This window comes from Dipteris shenzhenensis, chromosome 24 (genome assembly GCF_047967505.1).
Source record: "Dipteris shenzhenensis isolate YYH24624 ecotype China chromosome 24, Dip_SZ_1.0, whole genome shotgun sequence".
NCBI lineage: Eukaryota > Viridiplantae > Streptophyta > Polypodiopsida > Gleicheniales > Dipteridaceae > Dipteris > Dipteris shenzhenensis.
Genome location: NC_141619.1, coordinates 48,018,376 through 48,040,290, shown reverse-complemented (window position 1 = coordinate 48,040,290; position 21,915 = coordinate 48,018,376). Strand labels below are relative to the sequence as shown.

Sequence of the window (21,915 nt, the reverse complement as noted above, 5' to 3'; positions counted from 1 at the left end):
CCAATCCCAGTAGGTAGTCCATTGTGCTGGTCCCACCTCCATGTGGGAAGCATGTGAAACCCACAGATGATGGCCATCTTTGAAGATCATTGTAGACGATGAGGTCATGGACAGCTCCCAACTCAAGCAGGTGTTGCCAGTATGCTATCACATGTGAAGTATCTACTGAAAGTCTTCGAATCCCAAGTTCAACTGCATCTAACTCTGGCATCATGTGGGGGTCTCTCTCATATGCGAAGTCAAGTAAGCCCACTTGCTTATCGCTCGTCCTTGCATTGAAATCCCCAAGAAGGATAGTGTCTCCCTCTTTGGAGGACTCTATGATATCATCATGTATCGTCTCACAAGGACTGTGCCCATTTGTAGTGACATCATGGGCATATGATGATGTGTGTGGAGGGAAATAGCATACTGCAATCAAGATCAGTCGGGCATCTAGTAGCTGCACTCGTATCCACATGTGACATGCATGTTCCTTTCTCCGTACTACAGATATGAGTGGTCTCAAGTGTGTTTTGAAAAGGACAGCTACACCTCCAGAGCCTCGTACTCTATCTCTCCTGTGAACAAACTCCCAAATGTACCCTGTCACTGAGGGCAGCCCTCTCTCTGGGCTCTCATGTGTCTCAATGTAGAAGATGATGTCTATGCCTGTGTGTGTCTCCGAGAAGCCACCTGGGACCAAAGGGTACCATTATAGTTGCATATAGCCATACTCAGCTTGTTTTGTGCACTCCCCTCCCGACTCTGACACTGTCATAGTCCTCCTCTTGCGGATGTAAAGGGTAGCCTCTATGGGGCTGAAAGCCAAGTGTGAGCAAATGAGTATAAATCTTGGAATACCAAGCCTGAGGTGCCTGCTTCAATCCATACAGAGCTTTCTTTAAGCAGCATACCTTGCTTTCAGAACCTTCAATCTCAAAGCCAAGAGGTTGGGAAACATAGACCTTTCCTGCAAATGCCCATGGAGGAAAGTTGTCTTGATATCAAGTTGATGTATCTCCCAATGAAAGTGGGCAACCAAGGCAATAACAATGCGAATAGTAGTGATCCTGGAAGTGGGAGCAAAAGTCTCGTCAAAATCAATGCCTTGTTGCTGAGCATAGCCCTTAGCAAGAAGATAGGCTTTGTAATGGTCCACTGAACCATTAGCTTTTCGTTTAATTTTATAAACCCAGTTAGTTCCAATGGCATTCTTGCCAAGAGGCAAATCACACAACTCCCAAGTGTTATTCTGATGGATAGAATCCAATTCCGCTTACATAGCCTTCCACCAACAATCATTTTGAAAGGCATCTTTATGGCATAATGGCTCTTCATTGCTTGCTGTAGCAACCAATGCATAAGTAACAAAACTAGCATGCTCTTTCCAGACAGCTGCTCTAGTATGGGCTGGTAGAGGAGTATCTTGTTTGCTATCTTTTAATGTATCAAGGAGCCAATGGGAGACCTTTTTGGGCTCCTGGATTTCAGCTCTTTCCTGGTCAAATAGCCTTGTGCACATTGTCCTAATCAATCGGAGGCATATCACACTAAAGATCATGTTGAATATCTAGATGCACATGGCGCTGCAAATGACCAACAGATGGAGGAGGTACAACCTTAGATTGAACATCATCATAAGCATATGACGGAAACAAAGGCATCAAGCTGTCAAAGATACCTAGGGCATCAACAACGGGCTGTTTTTGACAGTCCAGCAAGGGCATAGTGGAAGATTCATCAAACACAACATCCCGACTAACAAAACACTTGCCCGTCTGGGTCTGATAGAGCTTATAGTCCTTGTTCTCTAAGCTATACCCAATAAAAATGCACTTGACAGCTTTATCCTCCAACTTGGTGAGTGTCTGAGAAGGCACATGGGCATATGCCAAGCATCCAAATGTCCTCATCTGAGAAATGTGAGGCTTACGACCTGTCCAAGCCTCATAAGATGTGATAGTTTGCAATGTCTTTGTGGGACATCTATTCAAAATGTAATTAGCACACACGATGGCATCCAACCACAACTTGTTAGGCAAATGTTTGCCTTTCAACATGCACTGGCTATCTCCATCATTGATCTATTCTGGCGCTCAGCCACGAGATTATGTTGAGGATTATTAGGCACCGTGCACTAATGATGAATGCTTCGGGAGGCCAAAAAAATAGCAAACTCCTTTGACATATATTCACTTCCCCTATCTGTATTAAGGTGAGCAATTTTCACCCCTCTCATTCTCAGCCAAGGCAATAAAATGCTGGAAGCATAAAAAAACTTCAGATTTGGATTTCAATGCAAAAATCCAAGTGTACCTGGTGAAGTCATCAATGAATGTGACAAAATAATAGAATCCCCCAAGACTGCAACCCGCATGGGTCCAAAAACATCACTATGAACCAAATAAAGCTTGCGTGAGGCACCAACTCTCCCATCCTTGGGAAATGCAGAACGGTGCATCTTACTAAGCAAACAAGGTTCACAAACATGCTTTGAAGGCATATGCATTTTGGAAAGATCAACAAGCATACCATCCTTATGTAACTTCACCAAATCCCCAAAGTTGAGGTGTCCAAACCTCTCATGCCACAAATGGGTATCTCCCATGGTAGAGGAATCAAACGCAAAGGCATGTGCATCTGCAAGACTAGCATCATCTAAGCATCCTGTTATAGGCATCAAGTCTATACAGTCCTCTAGTCAATGTGTCAGTCAAGACCATGGTAAAGGCATGTGTGGCATCATCATACACTGCACACCAAACACCATAAAAAAGAACCTGATAGCCACAAGTAGCTATGGCTGGAATAGAGATAAGGTTCTTGCGAACGCCTGGAACATACATTACATTCTCTAGAGTGACAAGACCACCGGAACAGAAGTAAGAGCTAAGTTGAGACAGATTGGCCCTCCAAATGGGGTGCAAGGAGTGCCCATGTGAGTGTATTTTTGCTAGGCTCTTCTACATGCTCCACACAAGCCACCATCCATATGCATGCAAATGCCCATACTCACACACCATGAATGAAACGAGAGGGTGCAACGCTCATGCCTCTTGGAATCACATCCCTTGGGCATACCCCATTATTCTACCCTTAGTCGATGACTCTTTATGCCTATCATTGATTAATGCAATACCCATGCACAATGCTACCCTTTCCTCACCATCCTAGAACCTAATGCATCCGTGCATATTTTATTATATTCAATTGGCCAGTTTACAATGTTACAACCATAGGGTAATCGCCAGATTCCCTAGAATGATCCACTAGGATCTAATACAAATAATCATGTCATGACATGCCCTCTTGCTTAGAAAAGCAGATGTCCTCATTTGTGTGCCTTCAAATAATCTTCAACAAGTGCGGGGTAATCCTAAAAGTGATCTTCATCGAACCATTGACCATCTTTCATAGGATATCCTTTAAACTTTACCAAATATCGAGATCTCTGTCTATTCCTGGTACTCTTGATCTCATGGAATAGTATTCCTTCCGGAACAAGTAATTCTACCCCGTCTTCAAGTTATGGTTCTTCTTCTTCATAGGCCTCACCGGTGGTTCACCTTTAAATGGCTTCAAGATGCTAACATGGAAACCATTCTTCATCCTCTAGCTAATAGGCAATGTCAACCTGTATGATGTTGGAGCTCCTTCTGGATGTATAACCTCTGAAACCTAGAAAGGTCCATAATATTTTACTGCTAGCTTTACAAACTTGGTATTTCCTCGGATTGTCTTTATACGCCTTTTGTCAATCTTTAAAAGAACCCAATCTCCCTTCTCATAATGTACATCCTTTCGCTTCTTATTCGCAGTCTTCTTGTACACTTCTTGAGCTCGCTGAATATGGGACTTAACCCGTGTAAGTACTTCCTGCACATCTTCAGCAAACTGATCAGCTGCCAAAATCCTCTCTCCTAAATGTGCAACGGGTGTGGGAAGGACTTGGCCATAGATGATCTCAAATGTTGCCTTGCAGATAGCAGAATGGGTAGAGTTGTTATACGCAAACTCTAATAGAGGTAAATATAATTCCCATAGGGTAGGATTGTCATGGACATAACTACGTAACAACTAGATAATAGCTTGGTTAGCTATTTCACTTTGTCCATCAGTCGATGGGTGATCTGTAGTGGAGAATTGCAATTTGGTGCCTAAGTTCTCAAAAAGAGCATGCCAGAATTGGCTTTGGGGGCAATGAACAAGTTGAGTGTGATCAATAAGTTTCCCATGCCTTGCATCGAATACATCTCAGAAAGGCTTAATGGTGCCACCTATTGCTCCAAAATTGATTTGAAGTAGATGGACTGCTGCTGCTCCCCACTCCTCCTACTGCCCTCCCTTCAACTCCCCTCCTTGCTGCCTCCTCCCTCCCCTCCTTCCCTACCTACTGCCCCTTCCCTTCCCCTCTCCTCCCCTCCCCTTCCCCCCTGCGCTGCTGCTGTAGCCCCTTCCCCCCGCGCTGCTGCTCCTGTCTCCCCCCCCGCTGCTGCCTGCGCTGCCCCCCTGCACTGCTGCTCCCGCACCCCCCCACGCTACTGCCTACGCTACCCCCTGCGCTGCTGCTCCTGCGCCCCCCCCCCCCCCCCCCCCCGCGCTGCTTATATGCTCCTCCTGTCCCTCTTCTCCTCTCCCCCCCTCCTCCTCTCCTCCCCTCCCTCTCTCCTCTTCACTCCTCCCCCTCTCCTCCTGCTGTCCTCTTCCCTTCTCTCCCTCCCCCTTGCTGCCCTCCCTCTCCCCCCTTCCAGCTCCCCCCTTCTTCAACCTCCCTCCTCCTTCAACCTACCCCCTTCTTCTTCTGACTTGCTCTCTCTCCTCTCTCCCTCCTTCCTTCACCCTCTCCCTTCAGGTGTACCCCCGTTTTTTTGGGGGTTTCCTGGGCATCAGGAAAGCGGATGGAATTTTTTTTGGTGTTTGAGTCGGCCTTTCCCACCTCGATTGACGAATGGGCACCCATTCAGTCAATCCGTTACCGCACACACCGGCCGCGAGAACCATCACATTTTCAAAAGACGAGATGCAGCAGCTACAAACGGACTTGGAGCATGAGTGTTCCACGACTCTCTTCGCACACATCTTTGGTTCACACCCCTCCAGATCACAAGCTAGAGATTGGATGCTTGCGGCACTTCCCTAGGAGCTCGCCCCCCACCTTAAGGATGTTCGTTTGTTAGGACGAGGTTTCTTTCAGGTGTGCCCAGATTCCCCAGACATCACGAGAGACTTGCTACAGGTTGGGTTTCTATTTCTAGGCTACATGAGGATCTTTTTGTTTCCCTTTCAACTGGGCTTTGACTTAGTTGAAGAGGACAAGCCGGGAGTTTCTGTTTTCATCAAGTTCCCTGGTCTCCCCTCAGTTTATCACCGGCTTCTTTCAGTTATTGGTGAGAGGTTTGGTGCGGTAGCAGAGATCCCCCCTCTTCTTGGCGATCTCTCTTCGGCTACTGAGGCGTAATACTTGAAGGAGCTTTTAGAAATTTTCCTGGATGATCTCTATGTTCACTCTGATTGGGATGATCATGTTCAGTATTTGAGATTGGTGTTCGAAAGACATCGTATCTATAGAATCTCCCTCAATCCACTGAAGTGCCAATTTTGGGTGAAACATGGGGTAATACTTGGACACATAGTATCCAAGAATGGGATCTTCACCAATTATAACAAAATCAAACTAATTCTGGAATTGCCCCGACCCACAAATGCAAAGGACGTACAATGGTTCATCAGGCACATGGGCTACTACCGCAGATTTATTTATAATTATGTAGAGATTGCCCGCCCTCTGCACAAATTGTTGATTATATTTCATTGGACAGAAGAATGTCAATTGTCTTATGAGACCCTAAAGTTGGTCTTGGAATCAGCCCCTATTTTGTAAACGCCCAATTGGGACTCAGAGTTTCATACCAAATGGGGAAAGATATTATTATGAACCGATGCATCTAAGAAGATGAATTTGTGAAAGTCCTAAAGGAATTCCATTTAGGCATTGTTGGTGGCCACTTCGCTGTCGAACTTACGACCCACAAGGTATTACAGGAGGCCGGGTTGTGGTGGCAACACTCTTCACAGATGCCGCTAAGCTTGTCAAACGTTGTTGCCAACCCATCTCTATACCTCATAACAAGGACTAAATGCCATTGATCGGGGTCCTCACACTGATCATCCCTTTGAAAAGTGGGGAATCGATTTTGTGGGTCCTATCAGTCCCGTTGGCATGAAGGAAACTCAAGCCCGTTACATTATCATGGCCACATATTATTTCACTAAATGGGTAGAGGCCAAGGCCACCAGGAAAGTGGATGCAAGGGCCACTGTAAAGTTCTTGTACGAGAATATGATATCCCGCTTTGGCCTCCCACTCAAGATTGTGAGTGATAGAGGGGCACACTTTGTGAATGATACAATTAGAATACTAAGTTCCTTATAGTGCACCATAAATCTACTCCCTACTACCCCCGAGCGAATGGACAAGCCGAAAGCTCAAACAATTCTCATGCCAAATCATGACATGTATGGTTGAGGCCAGCTGTAGCAATTGGGAGCATAAACTCACAGCATCAACGTCCACAAAAGTAACATACATGGTAGATCCAATAGAATTTGCCGCTCATTCTACAACACTAACATCTGAGGCACACAACAATGCTCTGACCAAGTCTCCTACAAACAAATGGATTTCTCATGTCTATGCTGAGCTCCAGGAAGTGCTCCAGTTGGTGGAAGCTAATACCAGTGATGTGCAACACCACTTCTACAAGCTTCCTGCACACTCTTCACAAGTTTCCTGAGCAATACACTGCCTAGAGGGATTCCAGGTATTTTCAGACTTACCGCTCCAAGTCCACCATCCATGCACAGGGTCTAGGTGAGAATAGAAAATCTGAGACTTAGGTGAGAATAGAACAAGGTCAAGTCAGTCTTCAACTTCCACAGTTTAATTCACCACTCCGTAACAGTTAGTCCATCACTCCGGGATGATTAGGCATAATGTGTCTACTTGCACTTCTATCATTAAGTCATCACATGTCGACACACATCCAAGGTCATATTGCTCACTTTTCTTCCGTCATGATTGTCTGCACCACGTCATAAGTACACCACATGCACCAAGGCAAAGTCTAGTAGAGGGTCCCACAGTCCGAATCATCACTAGGGTCTTCAAAACTGAGTCACTGCTATAACCTTAGTGCATCGACTGATACGCAGTGATTGTCTCACCAGCTGCTATAAAAAATAATGCCACCTGCTGCTATAAAACTAACGCTACCCGCTATGCTAAAAAATAACGCCAATCACATCACTCCCATAAATAACGCTACACGTTGCTATATGGATAAAGCACCTGCCTCTAACACAACGACATGCCATCCCAACAAAGCTAGCCGCTGCTTTAATAACGCTTACCTGCTTCTTTAAGAACATTGAGTCACTGCTATAATCCTAGATTAACGCCAGTTGTTTAGATTAACGCCAGTTGTTGCTATAGTAAAGCAGTCGCACTATGCTATTTGCTAAAGCAAATTGCTGCTTTACTAGGTGCCCTATATAAATAACCTGCCTCATTTTCAGGAGCTCACTTTCTGTCGTACCGAATCTATGTTGAATTTTTCTTCAAATTCTCACAGCTCCCAAAAGCCTCTGAAACCACTCCCGCTCGCCATTTTCATACATGTCCACCATCTCCTCCCACTCCGATCTACTCAATGATCTCTTCTCCATCGAGGAGCTCACTGAAGTCACTTCCACTTTCCGGCACTGAGTTACCCCCTCCTCCTCCCACAAAAATCTCCATTCCCCTTCTCGAACAAATGGACCAACAGCACTAGCAAGAGCCAGATTCATCTGCCCAACAATCTACTATGCGTACCCTCCGAAAAAGGCAGATGCAGGACACTGCAGGAGTGCACAATTTCTCGAAACATGGGGTCCAAGTTACAAGGTTCTCACCATTGGGACAAGAATGGCTGGAGCAGTTACAAGGGATCGTATTGCACTCTCGCAGTTCCGACATAACCTTAAGGATTACAGATTGCATTACCACATCACGGCAACATGTATGGCCCTACAAGATCCCAAAGTAGAGCCATACATCAGAGCAGTCGGGCTGCAAATTGTGGCAACAAACTTCCCCTGCCACTTCAATATCAGACAGGTTGTGGAGTTTGTAGCCAACTACAACAAGGTGACAAGTACTACAAGCTGGGTGCATGTAGACGATCAGCTTCATCACTACCACTTTACGGTGGAGACCATCCAGAGGACGTTTGACCGACTTGTAATGTCCTAGTCCTACCGAACATTAAGAGCCATGGAGAAGAGGCTGGTAGATGTGGCACCCTGCAACAGCAAAATCCATTGGGGAGGGGTGCCACTCAATATAATCAACAATCCGCAACTGGCAAAAGCCACTCGGGTCATTACGCTGCTAGCACAAATCCAATTGATAGAACACCATTCCATCATCCTCCCAAACCTCCTGCTGTGATTATACAAGCTGGAGCCCACTAATTGGGCAGACTTCTTTTACAGGGAGATCGTGAGCATCTGTCAACATGGCGAAAACGTCAGGAATCCAATGTTCTTGATGCCCATCATCCATCACCTTTTTGATAACCCATCTCGAAAGGCTATGGTGATGCGGATAGAGACATTGAGTTATTAGTAGTGGCATACATCCGATCGACGCCAACAAAAAAAAGAAGGGAAGAAGAGGCAACCAAAATGGCCCAAGAAGCAGAAGCACCCAAGAAGCTCCAAAGGGAGGAAGCGGCTAGAAAGCTCCAAGTACAAGAAGAGGCCCAGAAACAAAGGGAGGAAACAAACAAATGGAAGCAAGACCTCCTCCAGCAGCAAGAGGAACAAGAAAGTATTCGAGCAAAGAACGAGCAAAAGAAGCACGGGGCAAGCCACGATCGATAATAATGATTCAAGCGATCGATTGGTCCTGATGAGTAGATCACCGACTTGACTCAGGATGCTCAAGAGCCTAACCCCCCGCCATCTACTTAGCAACCGAGAATTGCTTCATGACAAACCCCTCTCCAGGCCTGAGTTTGTACCAACAGGAAATGGAGCTACATCGACTTCATACAACTCCCCTGAAAGTTACATGGATTTAATCTGGCATGATTACAATCTCGATATAAAGGAGCTGGCCTTCCTGCAATCGATCAATCCTCTCACGAGAGCAGCACAGAATCTCTTGCAGTGGCATCAGCAGGTCTTCAGACTACAGCACCAAGAGACACTCTAGACCTTCTGCTAGCTCAACGAGACAACGGCCGCACTCCAAAAAGAGCGCGTAGAACACCTGGTGGTGGAAGCCTCGGAACCCCAGGTGATTGGAATTGGAAAGAAGTTTGAGTCGGAGATATTACAGACTCAAGAGGCCCTCACAAACTGAACGATCACGAACAGACAGCCTCCAGGATGACTTTGGAGCATTGCAGAGCAACAGGTGACTCTCGATCAACAACAGCATGCCCAAGTCTTGGAGGAAAAGCAAAGGCTGGAGATACAGGTCCAACAACAGGCCGCCTTAATCCAACAACTCTATGCAGCTACCTAGCAACGAGAGAAGCAAATCCAAACACTGCAGGTAGACCTTCAAACAGCAATGGCTTCTTTCCCTCCGGTCTGAGATTCCAATCAGGTCCATGATAGGCTATAGGAAGCGTCAGCACGGCTTCTCACCGCACATTGTCCACGACACATACACTTACTACAACATCAATTTTGATAACACACTCATACTACACGACCTCAAAATGAGGCCTTCCATCACTCCATTGTACAAGAGCATCCAATTTTGGTAATGGCCTACTCACCCTTTGCTACCACCCCATCATCTAGAATTTTATGGCATGGTGCAGAGTGCTCAGAGACTCAACCAACTATCTCATGCCAATGCCACTGTTAGAACTAGTAAAGCCTAAGGCTCTAGAACACCAACCGTGCCATCCTGACATAATCCAGCGCAGTTTGGAGTGGATGCAGGCGTGCGATCGCACTAAAACTGAGTATATCTTCCACTGCTTATTTCGGGCAGCACAAGTAAAAGATACCCACCAACCAGCATCAGTGTTCTGTATAATAATATCATGCAGTATTACCAAATATGCTTCAAATTGGCATTATCCAGTTTGATGACTCACATGTAGCTTACCCCACTGAAGGCCATGACAATGACATCTACTTAGCCTGGGATATTTTCCTCTGCACCACCTCTGCCATCATCCCCCTCACCGCCCTCACACCTAGACACAGCACTAGGCACCGGCCCAAGCTCCACCATTACAGGAACTCCCCAAGCACGGCCACCACCTAATAACCATCCACTTCACAGCACGAAGCCGGGACCATGCAAAACCGGCCTGTCAACGGACGAGACAAGAAGACATGGGAACAAAGCACTGGTAAAATATTCTGAAACTCATGCTCTTCTTACATATTGAAGGGCCCTATGAAGAGGAGCTGGAGAAAGAAGTGGCGTTGCAGCTGCCAAAAGAACAGGACCAGCCGCAAGACTCCACACCCAACCACGACACTTGGTATGAAGCCATCACGTCATTCCAATCGGTTGAGGATGTGGAAAATGTCAATAGATGGAAAGGGAAGCTGTAGAGCTTTCATCTCTCCATGAAAGATATCATGGAGGTACAAGCCCTTGAACTGAAATCATTCAACGCAGCTTTCGCAAGTGGCGGTGTGAACACCATACGGCATACTCAGGGAAACTACACCCGATCAGATTATAAGTTGGTACCTACGACCAACACTGATGCAGGGCTCCAGCCTCAACGGAGAATTCAGTTTTTGTGGCTTATAGCATTTTGGACCACATATTGCTGTGCAGGGCTTGAATGGAGAATTGACCCCACATTTATGCCCCTATGCCACCACAAGAGTTGTCCCAATTTTGAAAGGATGCATAACACGGATCCAAATATTGCATACAATTTTCCGCAGTTCGATTTTCCCTCAGTTGGCTCTTCCCTTTCTCTAGCCGCCCAGATGGAAGAGTTCAACACAACATTTGCATTTATCCCTGATCCATCCATTGTAGCCACCATGCATTTTTTTCGGTTATTGATAATATTGTTAAGGGACCTGCCCACACAAGCCTTACTAGCAGAAGAGCTCCACCAAGGGTGGCTGCAAGTAGAGATTGTCTTCAATCTTAACAAGGGCCCTTCATTCCCTCACGTCATGCAGCTCTATGTACGTGTCCGAAATCTTCATGGACATCACATCTAGACATTTGAAGATATGTTTGAGACACATTTTTGGAAGCCTCTCCATCCCTTTTGCCACATCTCCCACAAGATGTCCGAGCGCTACTACATCATTAATAACGCCCTCAAGTCCGACATCATGTACCGAACACAATCCACGGATGGATTGTGAACAGGAAGGGGGGCATGTTAATAGCCTTTGAGCATGTTGACAGATCTTGCCTATCCAAATCCTACGGGTTTTGGGCCACAAATGGCTCCATTTTGAAGTAGTCGTCGAGATCGCCCAAATTGGCCAGGATTACACGAGCAATTTGGATCCCGTGTATGGATAACACAAGAGCCATTTGCCAATGAAGGAGTGTAGAGAGAATTAACATATGCCTAAGTGGTTGTAACGAGAGCGAGAGCGAGAGAGAGACACACACAGAGAGAGAGAGAGAGAGAGAGAGGTACATGGAATAGGGTTGGCCCTCCCTTCAAATGGTGACTTGTATACAAGGCCAAATGTTTGACTTTTGTCTTCATTGTGTACTTTCAAGGAACGGAATAGAAGCTCTCCTTTCTCTTATTCTCTTGCATTGAGTTTCCTTGTTCCTCCTTTTTAGTTGTCTTGTGATTGCCACTTTTCCTTGCTCCCATCTCCCTCCCTCATGCTCTCTTCTCCCTTCTCTCCCCCTCTCCCATCTCTTTCCTTTTTCTCATGAAATCACTTGCACACGATCCAGTAGATGCTTGGGTGACACAAGTGGGCCGTTTGTGCTTATGGAGCTCCCAGAAGTAGTTGTTCGAAAGTAGAGGCTTTGATGGCATTCCTCAAGATCCCCACGACACATGAGCACCATCGGAGTCTACACATAACAGTTTCCTCATAAACAAGCTATCGAACAATTTTGACCTGGTGGCCACTTTTTCAAGTATCTACATATGTATCTATATGTGTGTGTGTGTGTGTGTGTGGGGAAAACTTTTGACCTTATGGCCAAATCTTATGAACAAGGTGAGAAAAATCTTTGACGTTGTGGAAAAATCCTCACGGGTCAAAAGTTTTGCTTGTGAGATACTCTTCATGAGTTTGTTTCCCCTGAAATTTTTGGCCACAAGGTCTAAACTTTTACACATTTAGTAGGGTCACATACTATCATTTATTAGTTGTGCAATGCGTGGCAAGAAAAAAGAGAATCGCCCTCCTATGCTGCAACGGGAGCATTACCTCTACCTAGCACTATGCAACATGAAGCACTCCTTATGCTTCAACAGGAGATTCTCCTTCTTACAAAGGAGAACAATGAGCTAAAGAGTAGATTTAAGGAATTAGGAGTAAAAGCTTCTGAGCTCGAACTAAGAAGCCAAAACCCAGCAATTTTTAGATGATGAGTTAATTTCTAATTAGTTAGAAGAGCTCCATAAGGAGCTTAAGGGAGAGGTTCAAGAGAAGCTCAACGTAGAAGTGAAGAGCTCCCTAGATACACAGGTATCCACACGATTGCAAAAAGAAGTAAAGGAGCATGCGAAAGAATATAGATCATTAGACAATCCAAAAAGTTGAAAGGTTCACAAGTGTGAATTGCAAAGGAACTCACAAAGCTTAGTTAAAGAACAAAACCTCAGAAACTAACAAAGGTAAAGGCGGCCAAAAAAGAAGGCAAATGGATAATCTATCGATGAGGCATTGCATTGATCAAAGACTTCAACAGAACCTCCGTCCATATGATCTCCATTTTTTTCATTTTGTTCTTAGCTTTTTGTTCAGCTTTACTGGTTGAACCAATTGTAATTGGAACTTCAAGAAGGTAGTGTGTCTTTTAAGACATAATACAAAGACTTTTTTTTGCTCCACAAAAAAAAAGAAAAAGGAAAAATATTTTCTTGAAAATATCACAATATGCTAGATATTGGAGAAATAGATCACTTTTGCAAACACAATGGGCACTCTCTCCCACACCCTTATCCGCTCACAACTCAATTGTAATCTACGTCACCCTAGCATGCTAGGTAGAGGGGCTATGAACTGCAATCTTGCCAATGAAGAGTGCTTGTGGCTCTCACAAGAACATTGTAAGCACAAAACTAATGAGAATCAAGAAATGTTACTATTGCAAGAGACTCTGCTTGAGTTTGCCCTTTAACCCAATCAAATCTTTGTCTTAAGGATACCTCCAGGCTCAGACGGGACCCTAGGTATCTGATGATAACCCCTCTTTCAAGGCATTCAACTGGTAACTTCCAAGCCCAAGAAGGCAAAGCATCTAAAGTGACTCTTAAAGCAAAGGATTTAATCCAGCTTTATTCAAATCCAGAAGCATCACGAAAAAGACAGTTTCTCACAAAGATGCTTCAGACTCACCTCATCTTCCTAGGAGAATTCCACAATATCATCCGCCACAAGCAGCTGTGCACACGTTTGGCTACCATTAAGAGTCACCAGACCCTTGATGTCCCCAGCCTCTAAACCATTCTTCAGCATCCTTATCAAAGGAACTGGCCAAACTCATCATATTTTAATTAAACGAGAATTGATGTTGTAAACAATGGGTTACAATATCCACTCGGACAGAAAATCAGGGATGGCTAATTCTGAATTGGCCACCAATTTCATCATTGCGGGTTAAATCAGTGTAAGGGGCACACACTGTCACGTGCATTGACACAGTCAAGCATGCATTTATACAAAAGGTTTCCGATTCTATCAGGAATGAAAAAAGTTTCTATGAAGCCACGAGACACCTGCTAGATTGTTCAGCCCAAACATTGGTTTGTTTCATTTCCATTGTGTCAAAGCACTCCACTGTCGGGCCAGCATGTAACTAAAAGGTTCTTCTATTATCCATTAACTACATATTTTGTTGTTTTGGCAAGCTTGATTGTCCTATGCTGGAAGTCAAATTGACACGTCAATCTTGTTCTTGACGTCATGATATCACCAATAGTCCCCACATGAACAAATCCCATCTTCAAAACGATGGAAGCGATTCGCATCCCTTACAACAATGATGCGTCCAACAATCTTTGAAATGAACTTAGTGGCAGTGTGGCAATCACCACAAACGCGCAGATTCTTGATTATGTGCAGAGGTGTCCCTTGGGAGGTACTGATCAGCCCAAAGGCAATAGCTAGCCTTTCACTGTGATTACGAAGTAAGTACTCCTTTTTCTCCTCTGTTAAGTCATGCAACACATGTTTTGTGTCAGGCACATACCCTGCTTCTTTCATCTGCTCGGCCAGTTTGTCCAGCTCCGCTTGAATTTCCCCTAACCGAGGGTGTGATATACCTCCCACAGAAAATTCATGCACCTTATCATCCACTACGATTGAGCTTTTTCCTGACAATTTCTTCACACCCCTTTCTGCCATGACTTTCCTCATCTTTGAAGCATCCTCCCACCTGCCTGCTGCAGAGTATATGTTTGAAAGCACCACATACACAGCATCAATCTGTGGATCCAACTCAAGTACATGTCCTGCAGCACGTTGCCCATGTTCCACATTGCTATGAATCCTGCAGGCACTCAGCAAAGTCATCCATGCCACAAGACCAGGTTCAAATGGCATTTTCTTAATATGTTGCTCTGCTTCTTGAAGTCTCCCTGTACGGCCAAGAAGGTCCACCATGCACAAATGATGTTCTAATGTCAGTGCAATGCCATAATCTCGAGTTATGGAATTAAAATACCTGCATCCTTCATCAACCAGACCTGCATGACTGCAGGCTGAGAGAACACTGACAAAAGTGATGCTGTCAGGCTTGACACCTTCCTTGCACATTTCACAGAAAATAAGAACCGCCTCCTTGCCATGGCCATGCTGAGCAGTAGCCGCAATCATTGCACTCCAAGAAACCACGTCACGTTTTGGCATAAAGACAAAGACTCTTTTTGCATCCTCTAGACACCCACATTTACTATACATACTAATAAGGGCATTCCCAACGACAAGATCAAATTCAATGTTGCTGTCAAAAAAGTTGGCATGAACCAGTCTTCCCTCTGGTAACGCTGCCCCATTGCCACATGCATCAATGGTGCTCACATATGTTACTTTGTTTGGTGTCACCCCTTCAGGAATCATTTGCTGTAAAAGTTGAAATGCTTCCCTGCCACACCCATGGTGACCATATGCTGTAATCATTGCACTCCATGAGACTACATCTCGTTTAGCCATTCTATCAAATACGTTGCGAGCAGTGTCCAGATTCCCACACTTACCATACATACTGACAAGAGCAGTCCCCACTAGAAGATCTGACTCAAAGCCTAAATCAATAATCCGATGGTGTATCTTCGTTCCCTCCATAAGGGCTGCAGGACAGGCACATGCCTCAAGCACACTCACAACTGAGACCTTGTTTGGCTTCACACCTTCCAGTTCCATTCTCAGAAAAACTTCCAAGGCCTCCTTTACATGCCCCTGCTGAGCATTTGCTGCCATCAATGCATTCCATGAAATGACATCTCGAATAGTCATTTTTTCAAAGACCTTGCGTGCATACTCCACACTTGCACACTTCCCATACATAGTCACAAGAGCATTACTTACAGAAACAGTTGAATTGAATCTCGTATCTATAACCAGAGCATGCAACTGCTTTCCCTGTTCCAGGGCTAAAGGTTTGGAACATGCACGAAGCACACTGATAAATGTGATATTGTCTGGATTCACACCTTCCTGCAGCATCTGTTGGAAAAGCCCAATGGACTCTTTATCGCGCTCATGCTGGGCATAGCTAGCGATCATTGCATTCCATGAGACCAAGTTGTGCTCAGGCATTCTGTCAAACATTGCCCGAGCATGATCAAGGCTCCCACACTTCCCATACATGCTAACAAGAGAATTGCCGACTGAAACATCCGACTCCATACAGCACGTGATAATGATATCATGAATCATCTTGCCATCAGGCAGGGCTACAGGACTGGCACAGCTATTGAGTATACTTATAAATGTTATGTCATCCGGCCTCACACCTTCCATTTCCATTCGTTTAAATATTTCTAGGGCTTCCTTGCCCTGACCAAGCTGGGCATATGCCCCAATCATTACATTCCAAGATACGAGATTTGGTTCAGGTAACTCGTCAAACACTCTTCGTGCATCCTCTAAACTCCCACACTTGCGATACATGTTGAGAAGAGCAGTTCCCAACATGGCATCTGACTCAAATTCGCTAGCAACGATGTGTGCATGTATCACCCTACCCTCTTCCTCGGCAGCAGGGCAGGCACATGCTTTGAGAATAGTCATGTAAGTCACTTTGCCTGGCTTTGCTCCTTCCAAATTCATTTTCCTTAATAATTGAATGGCATCTTCTGATTTTCCTTGTTGAGCGTATGCTAAAATCATTGCATTCCATGAGACTTCGTCTCGAAAAGGCATTTTTTCGAAAACATTTAGGGCGTCCTCTATACTCCTACACTTAGCATACATACTAACAAGAGCATTCCCTACAACATTTGACTCAACTCCATCATCAATAATGTAACTATGAACCAGCTTGCCTTCTTCTAAGAGTTCCATGCTGGCACAAGCACGGAGAGTACTGATTGCAGTAACAGCATTCGGTTTTACACCTCCAGGGTGCATTTTATTAAAGAGCTGGATAGCCTCCCTGCCATCCCCGTTCTGGGCGTATGCAGCAATCATTGTGTTCCATGAGATCAGGCTCCGCCGATGCATCTTATCAAATACATTCCGAGCATCGTTCAGACTCCCACACTTGTCATACGTTCTTACAAGGTGATTTTCCAAGAATATATCTTGCTCTAGACCACTTGCCACAACGTGGGCATGAATTCTCTTAGCACCCGTAAGTGCAATATTAGTGGAGCACCCCTGCAACAGAGAAGCATAAGTTCCGGAATCTACCTGGGAGCCGCAACTATCCAACATGTCTAATGCGTCCTTGAGGCGCCCCTGCTCGCACAACGCCAGGATGTTGTGGCGAGGATTTAAGTTTAGCTGGATGGAGGCGGTGGAAGTGCTGAAGCCAACGCCTCTGCCACGTTGAGGCCACCAAAGAAGCCATTCCTTGTGAAGCGACAACGAGGAATGAAGACATGGGCAACGAATTATGGGCTTGTGAGAATGATGATGTAGAGCGGCTGCGATGCGCTGCTGAGGCATACAAGCGAGCACCTCGACATCGATGGAAGAGTACTCGGTCTCCACAGCAGGCTCTTTACACACATTTCACATTTTTTTCTCCACACATCACAAAACTAGTTTGGGAGTATTTTCAAGGTAGAACTTGATTGATACATGGGGGCTTCAAGATTTTCAAGGTTTAGTGCCTCGGACTCGGACTTGCCTCGTGGTTGAACGTGTGGGTCAGTGTTGGGTGTGTATCACCCGCCACGGCGCCCTCTGCCTACCAAGATTCTCTCATGTGATGGTATAATCCAACGTGGAGCAACTAGGGTGAAGTACAAGTACGATAACTGAATTGGAGGCAAGCTGCTTAGACATTTTGCAAGGATTGACTATCATTCTAGCATCCATGTATCTTTGGGTTCAACCCTGGAGCTCCATAGACTAGACTCAATCAGTGCCTTGCTCGAGACATGGCGTTCCACGATTAGAGATCCTGAGTACCGGATGATCCTGTGATAGGAGTGATTTTATGGGTGCAAGTTTTATATAGGATATCCAATTGTGGATCTTATCATGAGACATCTCGTATTGAATATTCCCATGCCCACTAGGGACTGGGTAGAGTGAAGGAGAGGTTTTTTTAATCAAGGTTTTCCTTGAGAATTTGCAAGGTTTTTAGCTATAATAGAACTAAACTAGTATATACAACCCGAGCGTTGCTATGGCAAAACATGATACATGATTAATGGGTTGTTGCTGTGTTAATGGCCTTTGAAGTTCTATAACTTTTCTCATGACTCTTCCTAGCATAAAGTAAGAGCATAAAAATAGGCCTCTTGCACACAAAATCATACAACATCTGTGTAGCCTTTACACTTTCCTTGGGTCTGCATCGTTGAATTGCTAGTCTTTCTCCACTAAAGCTCGCCATTAACGATTAACGAACTCGATCAAGATGAGTCAAAATATGAATTGAGAATTGCCACAGTGTTAGATCAGACTATACAATTGTGTGCACAATAGCAAGTGTGATGTTGTGTCAAAAGACTTCAAAGACTAGATCCATAGGTCCTCATAGATCCTACAATTCCTACTTTCTTAGGTGAGTTTCTAAAGCTTTTTTGCCTTTCTAAATCTCAGACTAGCACTCATCTCTCTCTCAAGTTGTGTGTTGCAGTCTGAGTTAAATTATAAATGTGTTTGCTTAAGTCTGTAATGTTATATATTATTTGTGTTTCAAGTTTTAAAGACTTATTATGACATAAATCTCTCGAGACTTGTGTGTTGCAATCTAAGTTAAATTATAGATTTACTTAGAATTTTTCTTTTTAAGTATTTAAGGCTTAGGCTAACACTTCATTCTTTCTAGAGAAGTGTGTTGTAGTCTAAGTCTATGAAATTATGAAATTGTTTGAATATTTGAATGTCATAGCTAGTAGTAAATCATATTCGGATTCTATGTTGCAACTTTTTCACGGTTGTACTTGACACTCTAATACCATTTTGGATAGTATAGTGTACAACACATTGTGTTGTAAATGCATTATGTATTCAAGATCATTTGTCTCAATTGACACTCTATCCTAATTTGGATCTTGTATTGCAATTGTGACATACAACTATCGTTATATATTAGATTATCTATAACTACGCCCATTGGTTGACACTCAATCTTAAGGAAAGATTGTGGTTGCAATCAATTCATAGTTACTAGCCCTAGTACAACTGTATATGATGGTCTCTTCTTTTATCACTATTTTTGCATGCACATAAGATAGTCTAGATAGACAACATATCAACGTTGTCTTAAATGTGAATATTAAGTTCTATTCTTCTCATTATCTAATATTCAATGATATAAGAGAGGAAAAATCTATGATCGAGGGACAATCTTCCATGGATGGGAGGTCGCCTCAAGCCTTCCCTTAAAGAATTCAAATGGGAGGGACAAACACAGTTAATTCCTATGCCCATCTAGGTAGAAGGACAGAATGAGGTAATCCATCTCCTCAACCTAAAATGGCATAGGATAGACTTGGACAAAGTATTGGCAAAGAGATTTGAGAAAGTTAGGGATAGGAACATCTCAGAGAAGCAGTTCTACCTTCTCTGGCTAATACTTCACAAAGGAGTCTAGATAGCCAATCGAGCTAGGAAGATAGGCCAGGGTGACGGCTAGTGTAAGGGATGTCAATGTATGCAAGAAGATATCCCACAGCTCTTTGTAAACTATAGTCTATCCGGATCTCTGTGGGATTCAGTGCAGACACATAAAACCCATTTCTTGTTTAATTATGTCTACTTGCTACTGGGAGATACACCTAGAAGAGCCCCTCTCAACTGGAATGCTATCCATAGTTCTTTGTTGTGGTCCATTTGGTATTCAACATGCGCAAAAAATTTTAACAACGCTCATGTGGATACTAATGATTTTTTACTAAATGTATGTTTGAAACCAGGAGCGAAGTGACAATATACAAAGAATTATCTAGATCCAAACTCAACTTTAGGTGTACTAGAACCAAGAAGATAGCTTGGCAAAAGAAGAGAACATGCTACTGGCTCAAGTACATATCCTTGCAGAGAATGAGGAAAAAGAAAGACATGGGATGCAAAGACAGTAGCAAAACATTTTGACAGCCCAAGGACCTCAACCAATCCTTCCCATGCATGATTCTATTCCCTCTCCCCTCAGGCCTTCTATGGTGGTACTTCCACTCGCTCCTCTTGCACCCATGCCTGTTTCGAGTACCCAAGAAAAAGCCCCCTCTCGGCCCTTTCATACCCCGTTCATGCCCCCTTCAAAAGTCCAGTAGCTTACTACTCTCCCAGTGCCCCTGGAAGCTTCATCACTGCCACCTACCTTCAAGAGACCCATCTCATCAGCTGATCCTGCAAGCACAACATTTAAAGTCCAAAGTGAGAATGCATCAAGGGAACTTTTTCTCAAGGAACTTCAGTGCGCTAAGAGAGTGCATCTTGAGGAGATCTTGAGAAGAAATAGAAGAGCATGAGCTCTTGTCCTTACATGCATATCTCAGGTATTGTGGTTACTAAGTTCATCACTCGTGTGGTTTTCAAAAGAAGTCTTTATGAACAAGAACCTGAAATTTTGAATGATTATTGATTAAGACATCATTGAGACCTGCTCAACAATGGTAGAAGCAACATGCAAATCGTGTTAAAACCATGGCATATCATAGACTAAAGACTGGTTCCTAGATATCTTTCCTAGAAAATCTAGAGAACAGTACTTGCACCACTTTGCACTCGAGTGTCAACAATGTCTTGGTCAAGTAGATCAAGACACCACCTCTTGTGATACAAAATGGGATGGTCCAAATGTTCATTGAAGAGTTTATTACATAAAGAGGACTTGGCATGCATTCAAAGAAAAAGGAGTCCACCTCTCCTCACGAGGAGCCACATCCATGTCTACACAAGGTGGAGAACAATAGATTCCACCACAACCACAAGTGTATGCACTTCTCCACAAATGTACCCACCACAATCCCTCTTTCAATGTTCCCATTCCCATCTATGTCTACACACTCCACATCCTCAGGTATTAAAAGATACTGGGGATGTCCTCTATCACATCCATATCAACCCTACCTTTCCCCATTCATTGCACATACTCCATCACATCCACACGATCCTTCCTACCTCACATTTATACTACCCATTGCGCATCCGTTTGTGTAGATTTCTTCCCCAATTTTGGGCCATCTTCTCTAATTCAGGATCCACTCTCTCCCTTACACTTTCCAACACCTACAATGTAGCCTTGTCATCACCACCATCAGTAGAGAAAAATGTGTTCAAGCCATAGCACTGCCAGCACAACCTACTCAAGTTGTTGTAGTGCCGAGTTGATGCCAACGCATGATTCTCCAATGGCAAGATGTGAGATTCACATTGAACATAGCTGTGGGCACAAGCATGAGTGGAAATATTAGCAGATGCACCATCAAAGAGAGATATCTTCTGAGCCTACAAGGATTTACACCTTCAAGGCCTTGAAGCATATTCCTTCAAAACCTAAGAATTTGCAAGCGAGGACTTTGGAGGAAGCAACATGCTTCAGTGATGTCCAACACTAGGGCTTCATTAGATTCATCAATCTAGTAACCAATGAAATTCAATGATTGTATTTCCATATTAAAATTGAAATCATTTGGATAGATAGTAAAGCTATCTCAAACATGATGGATGAAGAAAACTTTTGGTGGGACACCGAGACAATGCGGATATGCAAATAAACTCCACGTGTATGCCAACATGTTTTGGACATTTTGAGTGTACTTGTGCATGTTCTTCACTACATGCACCAATACAATGTCCTACATAATGATATCCATACACAAAACATTATGCTGCATTTCTTCGAGATAAATGAAGAAGTGCACTTGGGCGTTTGTGATTGGGAAATGATGACAATGATGAGAACTAATGTGCACTATCCATCATTAAAGAGCAACAGTCCCACCACAGTGTAGGCATTCCATCAAACATTGTATCACATGGCACTAACTGCTTATGCATGGCATCACCACCATTTTCAATTTCTCAAGATGTGTACACAATGTCCCATCCCAGACTGAT

The 21,915-nt window shown here is 44.1% G+C and overlaps 1 pseudogene; it reads right to left on the bottom strand.

Annotated features, from left to right (window-relative positions):
• Window positions 1-13,776: 13,776 nt before the first annotated feature.
• Window positions 13,777-17,416, bottom strand: LOC147886701 (pentatricopeptide repeat-containing protein CRR2, chloroplastic pseudogene; annotated as a pseudogene).
• Window positions 17,417-21,915: the final 4,499 nt, after the last annotated feature.